Genomic DNA, 21,316 nt, shown 5'->3' with positions numbered 1-21,316 from the left:
TCTGGTGGAGTGGGCTCCTGGGTGGCCGGGCAGTAGTCGGTTAACCACGGATGACAGTGCGTGATACAGCCGGAGAGCCATCTTGAAATGGAATCCTTGGACAAGGCCTTCCCATGGTTCGCAGGTACAAAGTTCACAAACAGCTGTGAAGTCTTCCGAAAACTCTTTGTGCGTGTCAGGGGGCAAGAGCAGCGTCCAGCTAGTGAAAGGCCCTTTCCGCCATGACAAAGGTTTCCAGACAAAAACTTGTTGAGCTGGAATTCTGATGGAACCTTCGGCAGGATGGAGGGGTGCTTACGCAGCACCACCCTCGATTCGTGGAAAGTCAGGTATGGTTGCTTGCAGGATAGGGCCTGGATCTCACCTACCCTACTGGCAGATGTGATGGCCACAAGGAAAGCCGTTTTCCATGAGAGTAACTTGAACTGGCCTGATCCAGAGGCTTGAAGGGGGCCCCCATGAGCCTCGTCAGAACCACGTTGAGTTCCCATGCCGGGCAAGGGCCTTCACCGGCAGGAAAGATCTGAAAAGTTATTTGAGAAACTCCTTGATGAGTCAGTGGGACCAAAGTGAAGTGGGGGATAGCCGGCAGATGTACCTTGGATGGAGGCGTGTGCCAGTCCGGCCTTGGCCAAGGATAGCAAGTACGGCAGGACCTGTGGAGATCATGGAGTGGAACGATCGCACTTCATCTGGTGGGGACAACCTGTGTGGTGCATCCAAATGCAGCGATTAACCGTCCTTCATCATCATCCGTCGTTGTGGCTGTATCAGTCCCCATACCCGTGTCTTGGTCTGCTGGGGGACCTGACGTGGAGGAGGCGGTAAGATGAAATGGCGGCTTCGGATGACACTTCCGCTTCTTCGTAGGAGGCTGACCGGTGACACCAAGTTGTGTAGAGTCGACAGAAAACCCAAGGAAATGTCCCTCGGCTGAGCAGGCAGAGCAGGAAAACTAGGCCTTGCACTGTTGTCCTCTTTAACATCCTCATGGACTGTGTGTAAGGACTCCTGACCCTCGTCGCCTATGGTCGAGACCTCCATGGCTTTGTCAATGGCCTGGGAGGGCTGTTTCAGGGCCTCCACCACCCTCCCTTTTTTCTCCCCGAGGGTCTTGAACTAGGGTGTGAGCCGGTTTCACACCTTCTGGCGTGCCTGTAGACTTTGCTAAAGTCACTGCGGCAGTGTCGCGCCTTGAGGTAGAGACACCTTTTGAGCCGTGGGAGCCACCCTCGCAGCATCAGCACCCTTAGCTGCCGTGGCAGTAGCACTTGTCAACGGTGTCGCCTGATGAGGTCTTAGCCTGTGCCGGTTGGAGCTGTTTGGGTTGTTCAACTTTTTCTCCTCCATCCGTGGCTTCTCTAATTTCTCACAGATTTTAGCCAGGGTAGATGACTTCCTCTTTGAAGAGGAGCTCGATGGTAGGCTGGCAATGGAGGCGGAAGGTGATGTTGATCACACCCTATCCACTTTAGGACCCGCTTCCGCTGCGAACCCGGTGGACTTGGACTTGCTACTCATGGCCTTGTCTTGGGCCCCCACGAATGAGGCGTCCTGAAAGAACTTAGAAGGCCGCTCCTGCCTGCACGGACCATGGGTCAGAGTCCTTGACGTTAAGCCATGCCGCCAGCCTACTGTGCATGTCAGTCAATGTTTTCTTCGAAAAACCAAGGCAAATCTCGCACTCTACCTCCTTGTGGTCCGGGTGCAGGCAGTAGAGGCATTGTAGGTGTTTGTCCTCCACAAACACATTCTGTATCCCGCATTTGGTGCAGGGCTTGAAGAGGAACCTTCCCTCCTTCTTCTCCGTCAGGGTCAGAGGTGTAAGGAACTCATGGTGACAACAGTAAAGACAGACACAAGTGATCACAGTTCAAGGGAGTTTATTACACTGTAAATGCAGATTGGATAAAACGCCTAACCTAAACCTAAATCTAAGATGCGAGCAAGTGTCGACAATCAAATGAAAAACAAGGCAGTCCTTGTGGCGTCTTGTCAAAGTAAAAAAGGCCTATACTAAAAAAAAATATTGCCTGTTCCTTACAACTAATTACAGAGAGTGTGGGATAGGGTGTTCAAATAAAGGAAAAGGGTTCACAAATAATAAGTCAGGATGTCATTGCCTTGAGGTCTCCCTTCCCACGTTTTTAGCACGGGACAATGTGGGACTTTGGAGCACAGCACAGGCTTAAGCCTTCCCAGCACAAGCTAACAGTTCCGTAGTAGCTATCAGGTTCTTTGTCGGTAAAGTCTCTTTTCAATAAAAGAATCTTGCCTGTGTGGCCTGATGTTCTCAACAAACAAACACAAAATTCTTGTTCTATGAACACATTGGGTGATGGCTTCCACCCCTGGGTCCCCCTCATCAGGGCGCCAACCCCTCACAAGACGTTTTCAACAAATGGAAAAAACAGTTCTTTTCTCAGTGAAGTTTGGGTGGTGACTTTCCACCTCAGAAATTCCCTCGGCCGGGCTCGGACCCCCAATGATAAGGGGGACACTTCACCTCCCTTTGTCTCGCTATACTTCTTGCTTTCACACATTTTTACTGTTCTTTTGAACAGTGCTTCGGGCTCTTCCCCTGGTTGTCATCTTTCCTCTGCCGGGTTCACTCTCGCCAACTTTTACCAACAATTCCTTCTCGTTAGCATCCCTCCGCCGGGTTCACTCTTGCCGATCTTTACGAAACACAGTTCATGTGCTAATTTTCACCATACGGGATTCACTTCCCTTCATTTTCATAATCATCTGTCAGTCAAAGACTGTCTGCGGTACAGAGGATTTTACAAGACCCCTGTATAACCACTTTGACCTTTCTTCACCTCTTCCCAAGGCCTTCTGGTTACCGTAGTCTTTTACCAGTGGGTAATTTCCCAGCCATTCTGGAGTGAGCACCCACGTGGTGCCGGACTCCTCTACTTCTGGTTTTCCCCCTTCAAAACATTTAACAGTTCTTTGTTTGTTCAAAGTTGAAATAGCCACTTGCTACTTTTCGTTCAACACAATTCCGTTTCTTATCGGTTCTCCCCTCGACTCACCGGCTGTGATGAACCTCTTGGGTTTCTTTCTCCTTGGAGTCAAGGATGGTAGCACCGAGACAAGCATATCTCCCCGGCTTGGTAATCAGCGGAGAAGGGTCTCATGTACCATAGACATCTGCTACAACACACTTTGGCTATTGCTCACTTATTGTTCCCCCTGCGAAGGCTTCACAGGCCTTAGTTGGAAAGGGCAAGGACGGCTCTCTCCTTGCCACCCTCTTGGTCTGCGCCGTCTTTCTCCTCCATGCTGAGTTAGCTCTTACCTCGTGCGGTCTGCTTTGCTCGTCCTGTGCTCTTGTGCTCCACCTTTTATCCCTGTTTTAATGGTGGCGGGAGAGGCACAACGGGATGCCGGGGAGAGCAAGACCAGGCTCCGGCCAGCCGCCTCAATGAAATAACCAGTTGCTGGGTGGACTGCTATGGACGGCACAGCTTGCATCGGCACCATAATGAGGAGGGTGGTGCCCCGACAAAGAAAGTACTTTATTGGGAGAATGTCAAGAAAGGCCCTGGCAAACATCCCAGTAGCCCACCAATGAGTAATTAATAGTTAATCACTCTAGTGACTAACGTACTCCTAGTCCATAGTCCCCTTTCCTCCATACTGCATGGGCGTCCCTCGCTAGGGACTGGAGATGGAACCGTTTTCACCAGAAAAAAACCTTCTTCCCCCTTAAATATAGAGGTGCGCGGGGGGTGTGGCCTTGGAAGCATGCGCACCCCTGACTCTGCCCACCGGCGCCACTCCTCTGTCTCCATTGTTGAGTCGACAATATTATCATTGCCTGATGACACCCGTATTATTAGGGGGGAGGATGGTGGGATGTATGGAGGAAAGGGGACTATGGACTAGGAGTATGTTAGTCACTATGGTAAGTAACTATTAGTTAGTCCTACGTCCCGTCCCCTTTCCTCCATACTGTATGGGCGATTACAACTGAATGTAGCCCCAGGGTTGAGAGGTGACCCTTCTTAAGCAAACAAGTTCCTTAGAACCGCCTGTCCGAAAGCAGCGTCTGATTTAGAGCTGGCATCCAAACAGTAGTGCCTACAGAAACCCGAAGGGGTGGCCCAGATGGCCACCCTGCTGATGACATGGCACGGGACCTGCCGCTGGAAAGCGACAGCCGTGGCCTTGGCTCTTACAGTGGAGGCGTGCATGTTAGCTGGAAGTGGTTTGTGCTGCCCCTCATAGGCCTCCTTGATGGCCGAAACCATCCACCTTGCTATAGAGGCCTTGGATGCCTGATGACCTGGCCTCGACCCCTCCGAAGGTGACAAACAGAGCGTCCAACTTGCGGAAGCTCTTGGTCCTGACCAGATAGAATTTCAGAGCGCATCTGACATCTAGACAGTGTAAGGTCCTCTGAGCATCGTCCTAAAGATCGGCAAAAAACGTAGGTAAAACAATCTCCATGTTTAGATGGAAAGCGGAGACAACCTTGGGTAGGAACGCGGGGTGCGTTCTCAGGACCACCTTATCTTTGAGAAAAAGTAATATAGGGTTCGGATGCCACCAGAGCCTGGATCTCGCTGTGAGACCCACCAACAAAGCTCTTTTAATTGTGACCAATCTGATGTTCGCGGACGCCACTGGTTCGAAAGGTTTGGGCGCCACGGCGCCCAAAACTATATTGAGATCCCACACAGAGTGTTGCTTCTTGATGGGCGGGTAGAGCCTGATGAGGCCTGCCAGATGCTGCAAAACCACCGGATTGGAAGAGGAGAAGACCTACTCTTCAGAATTCCTGTAGGTGCCGATGGGTGCCAAGTAGGTGCAGCAGGTGTCTATATGCACCCCTGAATGAGCGAGGTGTGCCGAGAATGAGAGCACATCGTCCAATGTGCAAGTAAGGGGGTCGATCTCCTTAGAGTCCGCCCAATGACAGAAACTGGTCCTTTACTCTTGTACTGGCTCCTAGTAGCATTGCTCCTAATGCCCTGAATGATGTACAGGTTACCCTGAGACAGGTTCAGATGCTTCAGCGTGACCTGCTCAGGAACCACGCTGCGAGGGCTTATTTCTGCCGAGCGGGCTGTATGACCCTGCCCCCCTGCTGTGAGAGGAGGTGAGCTGGGCCCAGCGGCAGGTGAATGGGTGGCCTGTCCGAGAGGCTGAGGCGCTCTGAGAACCAAGGTCTTGCCGGCCAACACAGAACTTTCAAAATGATGCGCGAAGGTGACACCATTCTCTTATTTTGCCGATCACCATGTGGATCAGGGGTGTGGGAGGGAATGCATACGCTGTCATGCTGTTCCACTGTATCTGGAATGCATCACCCGGGGAGCCGGGCATCGCCCCTGCCAGGACGCAAACTGCTGGTACTTCCTGTTAGACCAGGAGGCAAAGAGGTCCACCTGAGGATGCCCCCATCTGCTGAAGATCCGAGCAGGACCTGATCGTTCAATTGCCATTCGTAATTTCCACTCCCAGTCTGCTGAGCCTGTCTGCATCCAGGTTGGACTCCCCCGGCTGGTGGATTGCAGTCAGGTAGATGTTGTTCTCCAGGGCCCATTCCCACATACTGACCGCTAGGCTGCATAGTGGAGGGGACCTGGTGCCACCCTGCTTGTTGACATAATACATGCTGGTGGAGTTGTCCGGCTGGATGAGGACGAACTTGTCCTCAATGAGCGGAAGAAATGCCTTGAGAGCTAGCCATATAGACTTCAGTTCCAGCCAGTTGATATGAGATTCCTGCTCCTGCAGGGACAGACTACATGGACACTGGTCATCCAGCGTAGCGCCCCAGCCTTCCAGGGAGGAATCTGTGGTGAAAGTGACCTGAGGGGGTGCCTGCCAGAAGGGATTGTCAGTCTGCAGGTTGCAGTCCCTGGACCACCAGGTGAGGTCCGGGTGGAGAGAAGGAGGAATGCTGACAAGCTCTGTTTGGGAGCCCCGTTCCTGATTCCATGAGGCTACGAAGTTCAGCTGTAATCTCCTGATCTTGAGTCTTGTGTGGGGGATGGCCAGTGAGACTGCCGCCATGATCCCCAGTAAATGCTGGTACCACCAAGCAGAGGTCACTTCTCGGCTGATGAAGTGACCTACGGCCCTCTTGATGGCCATGATATTGTCCTCCGAGGGGAAAACTCTCTAGGAGCTCGAGTCCCACATGAGACCCAGAAAGGTCAGGCTCTGAGTAGGCTGCAGCTGAGACTTCCTGAGGTTGATAGAAAATCCCAGCTTGTGGAGAGCGGAGGAAGTGTGATACACCTCCGGAGATCTCGCCCTGACGAGCCAGTTGTCCAGGTATGGGTAGACGTGGCGACCCTGAGCCCTGAGGAAAGCCGACACTGCATTCATTAGTCTGGTAAACACCTGGGGGCTGAGTTGAGGCCGAAGGGTAGAACCTTGTATTGGAAATGGCAGCCCATGATCCTGAACCGCAGAACGGATCGATAAGGGTGCCAAATAGGGAGGTGTAGATAAGTGTCCTTCAGATCCAGGGAGCACATCAGTCTCCCTTGCACAGTGTCTCCGCTATGAGTGCTGGTGTGACCATCTAAAATTTTTGAAGAGGGAGGGAGAGGTTGAGGGTGGAGAGGTCCAACATAACTGGTTCTTCTTTTGTATGGCGAAAAAATCCTGGCGTAGAAGCCCAAGCCTCCCTGGGAGGCGGGACTTCTTCCACTGCCTGGCTCTCGACGAGCAACCGAATTTCCACCAACAGTTGCTGTCCCAATCTGTGGGAGTGGAGGAGAGGAGGGAGGAGAGGGAAGAATCGGTAGATGGTACCCCATGGACACTACGGAGAGGATCCAGGGGTCCGCGAACCTCTGACGCCAAAACTGTGCGTGAAGGGAAAGCCTGCCTCCCAGCAGAGACACGTGTTCCCGAAGCGGCACGTCATGCCTTCTTTCCCTATGTGGCTGTTGCGGAGTAGGGGGACTGAAATAAGCCCTTGCACCCCCCTTTTGTTGTTTGCGCCGGTGCTAGAGAACGGTCAGGCTGCCTAGACCTCCGTTCTTGGAAGCACCGGAACCGCCGAACGCCCGCCCCTTCTCGGAGCGCTGATGTGGCTGGGTGTACGCCTTGGGCGTGGCCTTCATACGGATAGATAAAGACTTTGCAGTTTCTTGTTATCTAGCTCCTCATCGGTGGTGGAGTGAAAGAGGTCATCACCCTCGAATGGAAGGTCCAATATACGTTCCTGGATGTCTGGGTTGAATTTAGTAGCACAAAGCCAGGCAGTCCTTCTCATGTCCATGGTCGATGCATATGGCCCGGTCAATGTGGTCCACGGTGGACTCCATGAGGTCTTGCGGCACCAATTTAGCCTCCGCCAATCCCGCCTTGAAACGTGCCTGGCTCTGCACCTGAGGTTCTGGAAGGAAGTCGGCTATTTCCTGCCAAAGCCTCTGGTTAACGGCTGCCAGCATGGCATTCGCGTTGGTTTGACGAAGATGCAGAGAGGCGTTGGAATAAAGATTCTTCCCGTACGCCTCCAAACTCTTCTCCTCCTTGCCTAACAGTGCCGAGGACGAGTTGGCCGAGGACAAATGAGGCTTTGAGTAGAGTGACGCTGCAGTGATCATTGAAGAGTGCGGTTGAGAGTGTCCCGAAAGCAAGAGTTGATCCCCCTCCATTTGCCTATACTTGGCGGCGAGGCACCGATTGACAGGCTGGGCCAAGTGGGGCTTAAGCCACCCCTTTTTGGCCATCCTTCTGCGTCAGGTTGCCCGTTATAGCCACGGGGCGTAGAGTGAGGACCTCGGCCAGGACTCCCACCTCTGGTTGTTCTACCTCAGGTTGAGGAAGCCCCAAGTACTCTGCCAAACCTGCAAGCCGTTTGTGGACAGCCTTGGCTGATGAGGGCGTGTCGGGGTCCTCTTCCTTGTCAGTGTCCACCAGGGTGTCCGGCTGGTCCGGAGCAAGTGGAGGAGTGCTGGGCGCCGAGGGCTGCGGTGTGGGGACCAGAGCCGGAGGCTGCAGCGGAGGCTGGTGTGGAACCGCCTGAACTATGGGAGGCAGTGGAGCCGGAATCAAAGGAGCCGGCAAGGGCAGCAGGGGCAGCACCAGGGCCTGTGGCACTGGAGCCATAGGAGGAATGACTATAGGCGCAGGTGGAGGGGCCGCAGGGAGTATATCCCTGATCACATCCTGAAGGATGGCCCCCATCTGAGGAGATCTCAAGAGAGTGAGAAACTTTTCAAATAACATGTCCTCACAGGCCACTGGGGTGGCAGGTGATGTTGACGGGGTAGCAGGCAGCTGCTGGTGCTGGTGTGTACTCTGTCTAGCTGGTTGCGGGCTAAACCTGCCCTGCGATGCTGATGAATAAGCTGTAAGTGCCTCCTTGTAACTCGTTCTACCACCTGCTCCGTTCCAAGGGGTGATATCGGACGGGCGGCCATCTTGTCTGGCATGGCGGCCATCTTGTCAAGCTGCGTGCCACGTGCCAAAGTCATGGTGCTTAGCTCACTGGGTCTGGACTTCTCCAGGACTCTTGGCAGTGGAGCATGAGTCATACCCTGCACCTCAAGAAGGGGCCTGGTAGGCTTGTTGCCCTCAGCAGTATCGCTGGTAGTGCTGCGTGTGGGTGCCCCCTCGGACATCTGGCAGTTACTAGGACGTAGCCCCTTGGGTGTACACCCGATAAAAGAACCTTGCAGTCCCTCAGCACTATCTCCAGAACGATCTAACGATCCCTAAGCGTGGCGGCCGGTAGCTGCAACAGCCTCGGTACCAGTGCTGGTGCAAGAACCTGAAAGATTCCTTCCGCTCAGGTGTTTGTTTGGAAAGGAGTAGCCCTTGCGGGGTGCGATGGAAAAAAGAGGCCCTACCTTGGGCCATGACTTATGTCTGACAAAGTCCTTCAAGTCCTCTGGAGGTGACTTCTCGGAGAGCTCCCTCTACCGAGCTAGCTTGTTCTTCAGAGCACTCGGTGGAAGTGTGTTGCACGGTACAACCCTCCCAGCCGTGGTCGGGGCCAAGGCAGTGAAGGCAAAGAGCATGGGGACGGACGTTAGGAAGAGCCCTTCGCAGGCTGAAAACCTGCTGAAGAATGAAAGGACCCAGATTTGTGGTCCTCCCGTCCCCTGCACACTCTTGACGCCCACCACATGGGCGTTAAATGAATTAGAATGAACAGCAGTTATTCAATTAGTGTTTCCAAACAGCAAACTTTCTTCAAGTATAACACATCAACGAAAAATGTGTTAAAAGAAAACATATCATTTAATCCTGAAAGGTTGTTGAAGCTAAGAAAACACATCAAATAGTCCAGTATTGTAGGCTGACACGTTTCGAGGATGACCCTCTTCTTCCAGAGCCTGTTAGGACTATAGTTGAAGTCAGCGGACGTCGACATGCGCCGGGGAGGAGCGTGGTGCCAGAGGACCGAGAACCTGATTGATAAAAAAGAAGACAAAAAGACAGAAGAAAGTATCTGGGGAAGAGCACGTGATATTATAAGGTCAAAGCCAAACCCAGAAGCGCTGGTGAAATCGGCCCGTTCCCGTCGACGCAGAAAAGAGGACTGGGGAGTGGCACCGGTGGGCGGAGTCAGGGGCGCGCATGCCCCCAGTGCCGCGCCCCAGCGCACCTCTAAATTCAAAGGGGAAGAAGGTTTTTCTGGTCAAAAAACGTTCCGTCTCCCGTCCCTAGCGAAGGACGCCCATGCAATATGGAGGAAAGGGGACGGGATGTAGGAGTATTTGTAAATAAAAGCCTCCAGGTAGGCCATAGCAACCTCACTAGGCCACCAGGGAATACAATATCAAAATCAGCCTACCAGAAGACCTGAAGGAACCACTGGTCACTGTGAGCTTATCAAGGAGAATACGCTCAGGTTTCTCACAGAGGGCGCGAAGTAGGCCCAAAGGCCTTGTAGAATCTTTGACGATCTTCGTCCTTGAGGGACGCGGAAGTTCGCTGATAAAGGATCACCGCTGTCGGTAGATGAAGAAAAGAGCACACAGGCATCTTTGAAAAAAAATAGAACTTTTCTGTCAAAAAAACACAAAAAAACATACAAATAGCTCAGAGAGCATACTCGAGGACTCCCAACATTGAAGCGTGTGGTAAAAATCTGAAGATAGCTGCCAGAGGAGGGGCTTAGGGAGAGGACTGTCATTGGATGGGGGCAGTGTGGTCCAGAGGACAGTGATTGGTTTAAATGAAAAATACAGTTTGTAAGTGAAAGTGAAAGAGTTTTTTCTTTTACCAAGGCTTCCCAGCCTGACGGGGAATATTCATGAACATGTGAATACATGCCAGACCCCATGCTGGAGAAAGGATTCTTTTAGTCACTAGAAAAACGACAGGAATGCCTGAACATAGGCAGCACATTTATTTTCCATTATCTGCAGCTCAAAGGTGCGCTCATGGATCAAAGATGGCGAGATAATTTGAGGATGGACCTGACCTGGCGACTTTAATACAAAAGAAGGATTTTAAACCTTTAGTGGTCAGCCTATAAAAAGAATTGCTGGTTGCTGAGCCACCCAAGGATTGGAGAGCAAGGGCGAATTGGGGAAGAGATCTGAGTAGAGTTATCTCACCTCCGAGCTATAAAAAAGCTTAGGCTTCATGATATTTACAAAGTCTCTGATCTTTTCCTACTCTCATCTGCACGGCTACCTGATAATCAGGCCCGGTCTCTCCGTGCCACTTTTATTAATGCAAGATCTGTGGTTAAAAATGCTAGGGCATTGGCAGATCTTATCGAATCCCATACGCTTGATCTAATTTTTATGATGGAAACCTGATTTACTACTAGCTCCACATCAGCTTTTCACTCCCCAGTGCCCCTGGACTTTCAGATTAAATGGCTGAATTGGGGCCACCAAAGGGGCGGTGGAGTTGCCAACATTTTTCATTCCTCCCTGAATCTAACACATTTTCAATCCATATTATGTGCCATCAGCTCTCACCCCCACACTCTTTTTATACAGTTCTATGCTATGTGATGAATCTGAAAAACGTGCTCCTTTTCTTTACTTTAGAAAACCCTCAAACAGCGTATGGTTATGAAAGTCCATCAACTTTTGTCAATTTTTCCCCAGATAAACTGGAACCCGTTATCTATATGGGCACAACTGTTTGTTTGTTTGTTTCTTTCTTTATTTGGTAATGCGCACCAAACACTGGGGTAGCTGGGCGCAGCATTTACAAGAATATTTGAAGCTTAGTTACAACATAGAAGTCAATACATAACATAAACAATTACAGTGCATACAATTGTGTATGGGGGTGCAAAGTACACGTAGGTGAAATAAACGGGTCAGAGGGACTGGAGCATAAGTAAGTGGGGAGGGAAAGCAGTTTCTTAGGTGTCCTTGGTGCGAAGCCAGTGTAATAGATTACGTCTGAATCTAGAGTATGGCTGTTCCACTCTAAAGGCAGCGGGGAGTGCCTTCCAGGAGAGGTCTGCTTTGACTGGGAATCTGCCTCCACCAGCTTTGGAGAGTCTGAATCTGGGAGTTTCTGGGTAGAGAAGGTTAGATGATCTAGTATGGTGAGGATATACTTTTCTGGTAAGTCTGGCAGAGAGATAGGGAGGTGCAGTGTTATTGAGACATTTGAAGGTGACGGATATTGTTTTAAGGAGTATCCGGTCACTAATTTTCAGCCAGTGCTGGTCTCATCTGATGTTGGAAATGTGCTCTCTACAGGGTATATTCAATGCTGCTCTAAGGGTCTTGTTTTGTAGTATTTGCATTTTGTTTAGGATGGTTTTGTTGCCGCTTACGTAGAGGGCATTGCAGTAGTCTACCTTGGACATTATTAGTGCATTGGTGAGCGTACTGCAGCTAGCTTTAGATAAAAAAGGGTCTGCAGGCACTAATCAATTTACAGGTATAAGCTGTAGATGAAGCCAGAGAGCTAACTTGTTTTTTTAGTGTTATTGTAGAATCAAGGTAAAATCCTAATGTTTTTACCTTGGTTACTACTTTGATTATGTTGCCATCGATGTTAAAGGCGGCATAGTTGGGGCTATGTTCAGAACCCAGAATCAGGATCTCAGTTTTGTCGTCATTCAGGCAGAGGCAATGTGAGGCCATCCATGCCTGAATGAGGAGGTATATCCTATTTACCAGAGCAGTGTCTTCGACGAAGTTGCCCGAAAGGGATATGAGGATCTGGGTGTCATCAGCATAATTGGTATATGTGACACCCAGTCTGTCAAGTTTGTCGAAAAGTAGCTTGGTAAAGATGTTATACATTGTCGGTGAGACGCATGAAACTTGTGGGACACCACAGGTGATTTGGATAGGGTCTGCTGCGGCTGAAGGGGAGAACACTCATCGTACAGTTAGCTAGGAAGGATTGTACCCATGCTATAGCATCACTCAAGAAATGTGCAGTTGACGCTAAGTGTTCAGATAACACTGCATGATCTACCAGGTCGAAGGCTTCGGATAGGTCGAGGAGGAGTAGCATAGCTGTTTTACCTTTGTTCTTCAACTCGTCGATTTGTGTCTTTAAATCAATTAAGGCCGTTTCAGTCCAATGTTGCGGTCTGAAGCCTGATGGCACGATCCTAGTAAGAGGTTAGCCTCGGGGTAATTTTGGATTTGGAGGTAGGCTACTCTGTCGATAATTTTGAGGAGGAATGGGACTGTAGTAATGGGTCTGTAATTAGTGGGGATGGCCGGGTCTAGGGTCTGTTATTTAAGGAGTGGTAGTCCCCAAGATGCTTTTAGATTGATTGGGGCATTGCATGATTTGAAGGAGGCATTAATTAGCTTGGAGATGAAGGGTGCTAGCTCTCTAGCTGCATCCTTAATTATTTGGGCTGGGCAGCTGTCACCTTGACAGTTAGATGGCTTCAGGGATAATATAACCTTCTCGGTTTCCAATATGGAGATATTGGTGAATCTGAAAGGTGTATTGCTGTTTGGAATAGCAGTGGATGGGGTAGGATACGTCTCAGTGGAGCGCAAGGATGCTTTTTTATCCACTATTTTAGCCTCCAGAGTGGCTATTTTATTCAATAAAGCATTTTGGATGCTGGTGCATCATTGTTTATCTTTTGGGATGTTTTCTGTTGGTGGAATAGGGTTTTCCATTTCACGAAGGATGGTGAAAAGCTCCTTGGTGTTGGAGTTAGCCTTAGTGATTCTTTCATTGAATGTATTCCTTTTTGTGAGGATTATTTCTTTCTTATATGTATTAGCGAAATTAGTTAGTAAGGTTTTGTTCTCGACTGTAGGGGAGTGTCGCCAGATGGCTTGAAGTTTTATTTTTTGGAGTCGTAATTCTTTCAGCTGTGGTGTGAACCAGGTATTAAGGAGTGACTTTTGCGTGCTTTTGCTTAATTTGACTGGCGCGATAGTGTCAAGGGCGCTAGTCATAGTTTTGTTGAAGGTCTCTATTAATGCGTTAGGGTCGGAATTGTTGGTAATTGAGGAGAGGGTAGGTGGGAGGAGAGGACGTTGTTTTTCAACATTGATGTCTTTTTTGCTTCTGGTTGGGAGCGGTGGTACTATTTCAATATTTTTCTGCTTTTGGGGCTCTATTGAAGAAGAGAAACCAATTAGGTGATGGTCGGTCCAAGATTGTGGGGTTATTTTGGTGATGGTGATAGAACAGTTCAGGTTGGCTACCCAGTCTAATATTCGCCCTTTCAGATGAGTAGGAGCAAGGTCGTTTTGGGTCAGGACGTGTTCTGTCAAAATAGTTTCAATAGTTTGTGCCCGTTTATCGTCGGGGTCATTGAAGTCCAGATTGAACTCTCCTAGCAGTAGGAGCTGTGTGGTATCCTTAATGTTGTTGGTGAGGAGGCTGGAAAGGTCTTCTTCAAAGGTGCCTATTGGACCAGGAGGTCTATATATTAGAAAGATGGTTAATGTACTATTATTGGAGATAGGGAGTTTGGCTGAGAGTAGTTCGCAGGATTTGATTCCAGGGGGTGTAGATAGCCTTAGTGCCAGTTTGGTTTTGGCTATGATGGCAAGGCCGCCCCCTCTAGAGATGGGCCTGTCAACTCTCAGTATTTGGTAACTGTCTGGTATGGCTAACATTTCGTTTACAGAAGCCCAACTAGCCGAGCTCATAGAAGGACCTTCATTTTTTGATAATTTACAACTACCTAATCCAGAGAATAACATCTATGGGGATGCGGATCTTAGACTTAAAAAAAAGCAATTCCGCACTGAAATTCACGGGCATGTTTTAAAACAATATCTTAAATCCAGTATCATCCCACAGGGTGTACAGGTTAAAATTATCCGTGCCTATTTTTGGACGACACAGAATATAAGGTAGCATTTAGCCAGGTTGCCACTAAATGCAGTTGTGATCTTTTAGTTCTCACAATCACTACTGCTCAGAGAGTCAGCCAGAAAATCATGGAGTCTGTGTTGGAGCAGGAGAAAGCCTTTTTATCAAACCCTCTCATTTCCGAAGCCAAACAAAAACTTGAACAAGTTGAGAAATATTTTCAAGAATGTAAAAATTTTACTATATAAAAAAAGACCAATAACCTAAAAAAAGATATCTCAATGTTCAAAAAAGAGTCTGTATATCCCTATTTGGCAGAGGACTTTAACTTTCAAACGTTCTGGAAACAATCCGGTAACCAGAATGTGGGTCTGAATAGAAGACGAGGGGTCACTTTCATCTTCCAGTTCCTCAAGTAATAAAGATTCTACCAATCTTAACTCGGGGAATCATCCTTTTCGAGGAAGGGGCGGCCACAGAGGCCGCAGGAATTTCCAACAGGGAAGAGGCCCCCACAGGCCACCTTACCTGCAGGCCTTAAACGCCCCCCCACAAGGTCAGGGACACCGTGATTTTCAAACACGCAACTGGTCGTACCGGTGGTGAATGAGGCACTGCCTATTTTCAATTTCTCATCTCGGACTATTTCCAAACCCGAGCTGGCTATTTTGAAACGTGGTCTTTCTTTTGTCCCTACACAGACCCCGAGTACTATGCACCTTACTAATGAGGTCCAACAGTTCCTCCGTAAGATCAGGCTAAGAGCCTTTTTCTCTGACAAAGAAAATACTTTTGAGCTTAACAAGTCGGGGCTGGCCAGACCTTCCTCTTTCACTTCTAATATAGAGGAACTTCCTGTTGAAGTTCTTGTTTTTGAAAAATTGTTCTTAAAGAACTAGCTAAATGTCTTGAGCTCCCTAGAAACACTGTGAGGCCAAATCTCCAACTAGCTGAATTTCAGGCCATAGAATCTCTCTCACAAGACTCCTCCATTGTGATCACGACTGCCGACAAAGGCGGATGCATAGTGGTTTGGGATTCCGGGTTTTACGATCAGTAAGTGATTCGACTCCTTTACATTCCTGGCCACTATCGCAAAATCATTGGCGACCCAACTGCTTTGATTAAAAAGAAGATCCTTAGACTTTCTGAAAAAGCACTTGAAGAGGGAATACTGTCTAAAAAAGAATTTGAGTTTATTCATTTCTCAGAGGAAAGAACCCCTCTTTTTTATATCATCCCTAAGATTCATAAAGATACATCTAACCCGCCTGGTCGCCCAATAGTCTCTGGGTGCGGCTCTATTTTAGAGCTGTTATCCAAATATATAGACGTGTTTATTAAACCTTTGGCGACGGCGACTCTTACATTCTTGTTAGACTCTAGGGATGTTACTAATTTGGTTGAAGGCCTCCCGTTTGATGCCTCTAAACAGCTCTTGGTGGTTTTAGATATAGAGGCTCTTTATACCAATATTCCCCAAGATAAGGCTATTCAGTGTTTGCGAGTCATGTTGGATCATCGACCACCTGTATATGTGGTTCATACCAATTTCCTGACCACATGTGTGGAATTGGTTCTTTCCAACAGTTTCTTTAAGTTCAAAGATGAGTTTTTTGTACAAACTAAAGGTACGGCAATGGGATGTGCTTTTGCCCCTAATTTGGCTATTATTTTTATGGCCTTGTTTGAAGAGAATTTTGTCCTGAATGATATGAATCCCTACATTACTAACATCAAGTTATACCATTGGTACATTGATGACATCTTACTGTTGTGGGAGGGCGATTTTGCCACATTGGAACTGTTTGTTCGGTGGCTTAATCAAGTAGATATCAACATCAAATTTACCTTGAAACACTCTACCTCTCGCATTGCGTTCCTCGACCTATCTATTTACAACGAGGATGGGTTTCTGCAGACTGAGCTCTACAGAAAATCCACAGAAAGGAACATGACGCTACAGTTTAAAAGCCAACATCCCAAAAGTCTTTTAAGCAACCTTCCCTATGGGATGTTTTTACTGTTACGCCGCAATTCTTCCAATCTCACACAATTTAATACTCATGCGGACGTGTTACAGGCTAGATTGCTAGATCAGGGATACCCACGGAAATGTATTAAACATTCAAGAAAAAGAGCGCGGTACACCAATCGGGACGCCCCTCTTAGCCCTAAAAACAAAACTGTTGAGAAAGAACAGTTAGTTTGGGTGTCCACTTTCTGTCAACACAGTGAGACTATTAAAGCTATTGTTCTGAAAAACTGGAGGATTCTCAACTCCACTGATCTCAATTTAGAGAAACCCTTATTTAGGGCAGAAACTCACTCGGGCCACCAGACTCCCATTCCGTACTAAACAGGTCAGAGATATTAACCTTAAACAGGTGAAAGGCCACTACCCGTGCACTTCGTGCGCAGCTTGTAAATTCTCAAAAAAAACGACAGACTTTTCCTTCAATGGCAGTACTTGGGCACTACATACATTTACTACTTGCAGACTTAAGAATGTAATTTCTGCTATCCAGTGCCCGTGCCAGCTTTTGTATGTAGGTAAAACTTCTAGGGAGTCCACTTACTCATCAACGAGCACCGAGCACCGTTCTAAAATTAGAACATGCAACTTATCGGCTCCACTAGTGATTCATTGTGTATAAATGGGACCCAAACCAGATTCTTTAATTTGGTTTTGTTTAGAAATTTATTTTGCCAATAACACAGTACAACAGGCTAACAAATTGTCTTATAAAGAACAAATGTGGATTTTTAATTTGAAAACACTCCACAAAGGTCTCAACACATTGGAGTCGTGGGGCTTCAATATTCACTAGTGGGTATTAGTAGCTTGCCCTGTATGTTCATTATTAGTGTCCAGTGAACTAGCCCATTCATTTTTTCAATCCTTTGCCTACATTGGAGAGATTTGGCTAGCCTTCGTCACTTTTACTGTCTGTTTCTGTATTATATACAGACATTTTACAGACACCATCCACATCAGAGCATCTTTGCCTTTTTGAGTCATCTTTTGGCAGCTTCTGTATTTTTAACAGACATTGCGACTTTTTCATCTCTAGGGGCCTCTTGGCTCATTTTGTAACCAATTTGGAAGTTGTTGGCCCCAACGCTGTGCCCAGGTTGCAATACAATTCCCAGAATACGTTTGGCTTCTATCCGGTAGCCTCTAATCAAGTCACGTATACTTTCTGCCTTTGTGTTCATTTCTCGGCAAGCTTCTCAGCAAGCTGCTGCTGCGTTTATTACTTAACAGTTTCATCTCGGCCAGTAACATAATTGTTTTGCTCTGTGATTGTGCCCTTTCTCCATCGGCACTTGCAGACATGCGCAGTCCTACACCTCTTCCGTCATAAAATGGCTTTTTTTCGTCGGCTGCAGCCAGCCTTCTTGTATAGGCTTTCTACACGCATTTGCAGCGTTTCGATTTTAAATTCACTGCGGGACGAAGAGACAGCCACCTTGTCCCTTTCTAAGCTAGTAAATCGCCAGTGTTTTATGCAGGTAAGTGCACGGTCAGCCCCTATGCCATCAGCATTGAGGGTAATAACTCACTTTGACGTGCAGTCTTCTGGACTGTTGTTATCTGCCTTCGAGCTCACCCTATTATCGCAATTGTGCGAGCAGTTCTAATGGATTCATTTGTATGCCGCGCCCACATTTTTAAATGCCCCTCTGCGCGGTTGCCTGCAGGCGATTTATTATTATTATCCACATAACATATTTACTCTACGCAGTGGTTTGTCAATGCGGGGGTGATGTCAGTAATCTCTTGTCACTTGGTAACAGTACCCTAATGGGGTTCCTTTGCCGTTCTATTTGTTTCAGTTAACAGCAGATGGCTTTGATCTTTCCGGCAAAGTTTTACTGTTTCTTCACTTTCAACATATGCAGCTTTGGATTTCCCTAAGTCCTATAGGGCGCCCTTCAGGTGAGCCCCTATCTTTGCTTCCTATTGTTATAGGTATTGCATTTAGAGTCCAGACTTTGTGTCACTTTATTTAGCACATTCTGGTCTTGTTTTGGGTCAGGATACAGTCTTGAAAACTTCAGAGCGATTTTTTCCACTACTTCGCACTGGTCCTTACAGCAGCTTGGTATTCACCAGGTCAGTGTAATATAAGTTTTTTTGAGGCATAGTTGCTGTCACTGGCCGGGTTTACATTCACATATATGATGTGTGAATCTAAACCCGGCCACTGACAGCAACTGTGCCTCAAAAAAACCTATATATCTGTTGCAGATTCACCATGGTCCTGAAGGTTCTCTGTCACGGTGCATGGTTCTCTTTCGCGAGTCACTCCCCCTTTTGCTCTGGGATACATAGCTGTCAGATTGGGATTCCTATATGCTTACTTTCATTATGGTATATAATTTTATTTGGCAGGGAGTCGGCAACGACTTAGGGCCTTCATGTAGTAGTCTACAGCCATGTTTTTGTGTGCTTTTTTACAGAATGGTAACATCTACCTCCTGAGGAAGACGTTGTGTTAACCACCACTACACGTCGAAACTGGTCGAGATAAACTCTACAGGGATGCGATCTTTGTGTTTCTTCTTCTGATCCACCCTGACAATAGATTGTCTGTGAATTGATTTTATTGTTTGTGAACATAATAATAATGTTTGTCTTTGCGGGGAACAGTTATGAATTCCTTTTCCCCATATATGTTTAGTAGTTCTTTTGTATTTTAGCATTTTGGATGTATGTCACGGTATGATGAGTTGTGTTTGAATGTTGCACCATGAATGGCAAGTATGTGTGACGATGTTTTAGCCGATTTTAGGCATATTGTTGCTGCTGTCTTTGCTATGTTTAAGTGATCAGTGTTTAATAATTTGTGATTTATTCACCAGTTTTCAAATTTTTTTATCACTTTAAATAAATGTTGATACATTATTATAAATATATTCTTCTCTGGACATTTTTTCTGTTTTTTGATGTTATCATAATACTCTGGTCCAGAGGCTTGAGTTTTCCTGCCCCTTTCAGTTTTCTTAACATGAGAGCTGGGCCTGCTGTGTCATGTAGCCAGGATTCAGTAACAGCCAGGATGTCTAAATCGTCAATAGAAAGTATGTCTGCAATTTCGGTAGTGTGCACCATGATGGATCTGGTATTAATGGGGGCGCCTGAAATAGTTGTCATTTTGTTCTGCCCTTGGGGAGGGGAGGGTCTTTGTTTAGTGTGATTGGGAGAGTGGTGGGCGATGGTATGGGTCAGAGCTTTTTGCACGGTTTCCGAAGTTGGTATAGCGGGAATATAGACCATGGCAAAAGTGTAATGCCTAAGGGGGGTATCTAAGGACCTGATTCTATTGGTTTTAGGTTCATAGATCCAGGGCAGTCTTGCTCGAAGTATCAGGTTTCGCTGTGACGAGGAAGAACAATAAAGACCATTTAGTGAACAATAGTAGTTTAAGGAGGCCCCATGGGGGCAGCTGAAATACCCGTGGAAACTATCATAAACATTCTAGTTGTTTTGCCATCAGGGACACCGGCCCGAGAATAAAAAGAAACAAAGGACAAAGACAAAAACATATTAGTAGTAGCAGCAGTACCAGGCATTGTAGAAGTGTAGCGCAGAAGAAGTAGTAGTGTTGATGCGAAATTGAAAAGCTGTGAAGACACCACGAAACAGACACTACAGACATTACGTCCATATACAAACCGGGAATCCTCGCATCTCCTTGTGGAATGTGAGGCTAAAGAAAGAGGGACCCGTGAGTAATGGTAACCGGGTCCGTGTGCAGCAATACGATGCGCAACCTCCAGTTTGGTGAGAGGTCGGGACAGGAGTCCGTAAGGGGTTTGTTTTCCCCGAGTACGGCGAGAACCCAATCACCTGGCTACGAACGAGGAGAGGGCAACCAAATCCACGACTTCAGAATCAGCAGGGAATGTGGAGAAGGAACACAGTGGCTGTTGGCTTTGTGAAGTGGTGGCTTTGCAGAGCCAGGCAAGTGTGCCAAAGCCCTGGGAGCACCGCAACAGTGACTCCAGGCGGTGGGCAGACAGCCCGTGTATTAAGGACAGCAAAGCCCTGGGAGTATAGCAGAGAAAGAAACCAGACAGCAGGCAAAGAGAACATACATGAAAACCTCAGTAGAGATACCTATAATGGAATGAGGGCTCCGGTGGCCAATGAGGGTGATAACACCACCACTGGGTTAAATAGAGCGTCAAGAAAGAATCTTGTGTGACATATAACCAAAGACCACATAAATAACCAATGGTTTGGCACAAGAGCACCCTAACCTACTAGGGAACATCATCAGGAACAAACATGTACATCCTGCATACTAATCCTCCTCATACCAGTGTTTTGGGATTACATTGGCCATACTTGGCAGACTAGTAAACCAAGTATATCTTACTGACGAAGGGGATACACAGACCTTGGCAGGAGAGTAAACCAAGGCTGTGATTTGGCACAAAGTTGTATAAAGAGGAGTGACATGATTAAGGATAAGAGAGATTGTTGAACGGAAGGGGGAAAAAAAACCTTTGATCTATGTGGAACTTTTAGAGCATTTTGATTTTCCTTTTGACTTTTCCTTTGAAATCTTTGAAGAAGCTACAGATGATCAGCCAAGGGACATGTTTTTCCCCTTTTGCCCATTTATATTGAGTTTAGAGAGAGGGTCAGATTAGGTTTTGGACACAGTGCGTAGAACTTTATTTTGGACATTTTGACAGTGACAATATCCTTAGTTTTGTTGAGGTAGGGAAACCCAGTTTAGGACTAGCCAGGCATTTCACCATTTCTCCCTTTACTTTCAATGAAGGTTTACGAAGCTTAAGAACACTCCTGTGTCCGTCTCATACCTTTTGATTCTTCACAGCTATCTACCCCCAGGCCCGGCTATGCCTTTTTTGGAAAATCTAGATTTGTTTCTGGGAACTGATGCTATACAACACTCTAATTTGTTTATTCACTTAGACTTTAATATCTGGTGCAACATCACTAAGTACGTATATACCTCTAAACTTAATGAAATTCTCGAATCTCATGATATTTCCATTCTAATCTTGTCCCCTTCTCACTCACATGGCCACTGTCTTGATCTACTAGTAATTAGAGCACAGTGCC

At 47.4% G+C, this 21,316-nt stretch overlaps 1 protein-coding gene and 1 long non-coding RNA gene across 4 annotated transcripts in view; one reads left to right on the top strand and one right to left on the bottom strand.

Moving 5' to 3' along the window:
* LOC138566252 (solute carrier family 26 member 6-like) overlaps positions 1–21,316 on the bottom strand; it is a 1,150,832-nt gene that overhangs the window by 653,686 nt on the left and 475,830 nt on the right. The window lies entirely within an intron of this gene.
* On the top strand, positions 17,539–19,138 carry LOC138565838 (uncharacterized). Its single transcript, XR_011301649.1, has 3 exons — positions 17,539–17,727; positions 18,052–18,154; positions 18,679–19,138. It is a non-coding gene; the product is annotated as an uncharacterized lncRNA (long non-coding RNA).

This window comes from Ambystoma mexicanum, chromosome 2p (assembly GCF_040938575.1).
Source record: "Ambystoma mexicanum isolate Mex_15411 chromosome 2p, UKY_AmexF1_1, whole genome shotgun sequence".
Taxonomy (NCBI): domain Eukaryota; kingdom Metazoa; phylum Chordata; class Amphibia; order Caudata; family Ambystomatidae; genus Ambystoma; species Ambystoma mexicanum.
The sequence above is the reverse complement of the archived record's forward strand: the minus strand, read 5'-3'. Positions and strand labels throughout refer to the sequence as shown.